A 4,230-nucleotide genomic window follows, 5' to 3' on the forward strand; every position below is an offset into this window, starting at 1 on the left:
AATTTTGACCTAGAAGATTTTTGTTCTTTTTATTATATAAGTTTTGAATATGTAGTATAAATATTAATATATGTGTATTTTTAAAAAAAAAGTCTCCGGAGATGTTTAGGTTCATATCCTCTTGCAGATATAGTAGTGGGACCCTGATTTTTGGCAACTGTTTTCCCTGTGTCTCCTACTTTCTTTCCTTCCAACTCTTCCCTGCAAAGAACTACCAGTGGCTCAGGTTGTCATAGCCATTGTCACAGAATGGGTCCTCTTGGGAGTTGACTTGTAAAAGTTCCTGGACCAAAATCAAGGTAGTAACCAGGATCCAGGCATCCCTGCCACATCCCAGTGGGGACCTACGCGGAAATGGTAACTGGAATCCAAAGTGCTTCAGTGCTCAGCCCCCTGCGGTACGGAACGAAGACAGGGTGGGAAGGAATGGCACACCAAGAGTGGACACGCAGACGCTGCTCCCACACCCTCAGCGTCTCCAGTTCTTGTCACCGGGTCATGCAAAGAAGCCAAGAGTCGGCCACAGCCCTGACCCATAGTTCTGGGGGATCGATCCATGGAAACACCTCAGAAGAGAAGAGGCAGAAAGACCCGGAGTCCCCGGGGCTCATATAGCGGAGTCCGTTGGTCCGAGTGGGTGTCCTTGACTCTGGTCCCTTCCCTACTCACTCATCCCTTTCATCCATTCATGGTACCATGTTGAAGGATGTACTATGCAAAAGAGAGAGAATAAAGTCATATCATAACTACATGCAGTTTGTTGTGTCATGCTGAACCTGATGGATGACAAAGATGGCCATGAACCTATGAAATCAACTTGTATACGACCTGGGTTTATGAGCCAACAGACCATGGCAAAGGCGATGCGATGTCACTCCCATGATTATGTGACATTATATAAGACTCTCTCTTGCTTGCTGACTCACTCTAGAGGCTCTCCTTGCTGGTTTGATGCAATAAGCAGCCATGCTGGGAAAGCCCATGTCCCCAGGAACTAAGGGACGCCTCCAGCTGACAGCCTGCAGCACCCCCAGTCCCATAACCGTGAGGAACTGAACACGCCAACAACATGAGTTAGCCTGCAAGTCACGCCTCCAGCGTTCTGAGAACACTGGCCGACACTTTGATTGCAGCTTGGGAGACCCTGACAGAGACAGTTAAACTTGTCTAGACTCCTGACCCGGAGAAACTGAAATAATCACGTGTGTTGTTTCAATCTGCTAAGTTTGTGGTAGTTTGTTCCACAGCAATAGAAAACTCATATTAATACAATGACTATCTCTCACCAAGTAACCACATAGGACCAATGTCCACAGGGAAGACAGCTACAGATTCATAAACCATTTATTTAAGAGCAGTCTTGTTTTTTTAACCTGTGTTACAGGCTTGTTAGGAAATGAAAAATTTACATTTCCCATAACTTCCCACATCAAGTTCAGTGGGCATTTTCACTGAAAAAGCAGAAAGGGAGCAGATTCCTATTGAAGAAAAACTGGAAAAGTTTAAACTTAAGTACTAATCTGAAATCAGTTCACTCTTCTTTTCCATGGAACACCCTCCAGGGCACGGCGGTGACTTTCCTAAGCTGCAAAACCAGCTTATGCTACGTATGAACTCTAACTCAAAAGGCAAAGGTCAGAGGAAGGAGTGTACCTCTGACACCCTGACTGCAAACGACTAAGTGGAACCCAAGCGTTGTCTCAGGGTCTCTGTCTCTGCACACTCCCCGGGCTTGCCCTGCGTTCCTGCTTTTCCCTCGTGCATCATGGGCTTCTTGGAGGTCATGGCTCTTGTAATCAGTGAAGGAGGACACTAGCCTGGCCTCAAAGCCCAGGATGGGTCCTCACCAGTTCCAAACAGCCTGGATCCACCTCCTCCCTGCTAGGTGGAGAGAGGCCGGTGAGAGACTTATTAACATTGTGGCTCAGTGCAGAGTATCAGAAAAGATCCCACACGACTTCCAATGTGAATTTTTTGAAATCTGGGGGAGGCTGTCACAGGGTGCAGGGATGCTGGCACACAGGTCCAGAGGTTCACGCTGGGCGAAGAATCACATGCCTTTCCTTGGGCCAACGCAAGCCAGCTGGCCTCTCAGCTCATTCACCCATGTGCTCCCCGTGCCCTGAGGATGCCTGGGGGTCCATCGGAGACCTCTGGGGTCCCAGTGGCAGCCCCTGGGGACAGACAGTGGCCATGTAGGGCCCCCTCACTGGTGGAGCTGAGGCACTGTCGACAGGAGAAGTAGAAGGGCAGGGGGCTGAAGAGAATGCAGAGGGAGAGAGGGTCAGGGCTGTCACTTTCCACAGCCCTAGACGGCCAGGCCCAGCCTGCTGCATCCTTCTGGAAGGAGAAGGGAGACAGGTTCAGTTCTTCCCAGGGCAGCAGAAGTCCAGTTTGGAGCTCTGTTCCTCCTGCCTGTGCACACACCCCTTCTCACCGTTGCTGGGCAGGGCTGTGAATGCACTAAATGGGGCTCCTGCAGCGTTGGAGAAGCCCCCAAATCCAGAGCACCTCAGGCCTTCCTGCCCTGAGCGGGAGGTGAGGTCACCTTAAAGCCAGTGAAGCCTGAGCTGCAAGGACCCTCACTCACAGGCGCCCTTCCAAAGCCCTGTGCTGTACTGTATATTTGTGCTTCTGTAACATTTTCCCCAAAGAACGCTCTCCAAATCAGAGACATTTCAGGACCCCTAAATCGGGACCCACCCTTGGAAAGGACAACCGGCAGCAGCCAGCCCGCAGGCGGCTCAGAGCCCCAGGAAGCCTGGGATCCCTTTGGTGGTGGTGCTTGTAGCCAAGCGAGGTGACCGTGGTCGCAGTCCGAGGGCGTCCCCGGGGGCTCCGCCTTCCGGCGCAGCCTCTCTCCCGGGCCCCACCGCCAGTTGCGTGCAAAGCTGGGGCGCCCCCGCCCCGGCCCAAGGCCCCACCCCACTCAGGTAAACAGCCGCGGCCGCCTGCGGGGCCGCCCCAGCGCCACGCCCGGCGCCCCGGGGACGCCTAGGTCCACAGGCTCCACCGATGGGGCGCCGCGCCCCAGGAACGTGCAATGGGACAGGCAGCTCAGCCTGACCTGGCCCCGTGGCCGGGCCACAGCGGATCACATCTGCCTGCCGCTGGGAGAGCCCAGAGCACTGGCTGGGCTGGGGGGCTGGAGGGGGTCCCAGACTGAGATCTTGGGGACAGACGCCCGTGGCTTAGAAAGCCCCTCAGGTAGGGCCAGGCCTAAGGGTGCGTAGGTAAAAATTCATGGAACTGTATAATTAATACACACTTCAGATCTGTGCCTTTGCTGCATGTAAGTCCTGCCTCCATCGAAAAGGGAGGGGAAAAGAACAGCTGCTGGGCTCCCATCGCTTCCAACTTGCATAGATGCACCCAGCCGTCATCCGAGGGGGCGGGAGGTGCGCGGGACCAGGACCGTGCGCCGTGGAACCGTGAAGTGTGGGCGAGGCGGGGAGTCCAATTCTCCATCATGCAGCCTCCACGCACCGTGAGCACCGACCCTGCCCCTGCCTAGCAGCACCCTGGCCTGCACCTTCTGGACTGCACCTTCCTGTGGGTAAAGTGGGGATAAGAATATGGAACTCGACGGGGGTTTAAGGAAGCGGTGGGAGCGCACGGCGCCCTGCCTGGTGCGGAGTCGGCACCTGCGCAAGGGTCCTGTCCTCAGCGCAGCAAGATGAGGATGTCTTCTGTTCCGGCCCCAGAGAAGATTCAGGCGCTAATACCTACCCCCACCTCTCTGCTTCCCACACCAGTCACCTGGAAGGAGGGGTCCGTTAAAGGCGAGGGCTGCAGGGAATGAGCCGTTTCTGCCATCACATAGTTGAGGGAATGAGGGCCGACGGGCAGTCCCCATAGGCGACACCAAGCAGCTTCAAATAGGACATTGGCAAGCTGAAGTCCCAAAGTTATCAGTTCAAGGGCTCTCGGTGTCAGTTCTGGAATATTCTCTTACCTTTTGAGTCCACATAACTGACAAACGAGAAAACCAAAGGTAAAGTTTTATCTTGAGGGTTGGCTGAATTTCTACACTGGTAGAATCATAGCCTTTCCAAAGAAAATCGGAGCATGGATCAGGAAGGAGTGAGACCCAGAGAATCCAAATGGAGATAAATGGGAGAATTTGGAAAATCTGAAGTTCTCTGCACCACCCATCCTCAAAGAGCTTCCTGGGACAGCTGAAACTCCCTCTTCGTCCTCTGAAACGCTTCCTTTTTTTTTTTTTTTTTT

This window comes from Propithecus coquereli, unplaced genomic scaffold, assembly GCF_000956105.1.
Source record: "Propithecus coquereli isolate 6110/MARCELLA unplaced genomic scaffold, Pcoq_1.0 Scaffold76, whole genome shotgun sequence".
Taxonomy (NCBI): domain Eukaryota; kingdom Metazoa; phylum Chordata; class Mammalia; order Primates; family Indriidae; genus Propithecus; species Propithecus coquereli.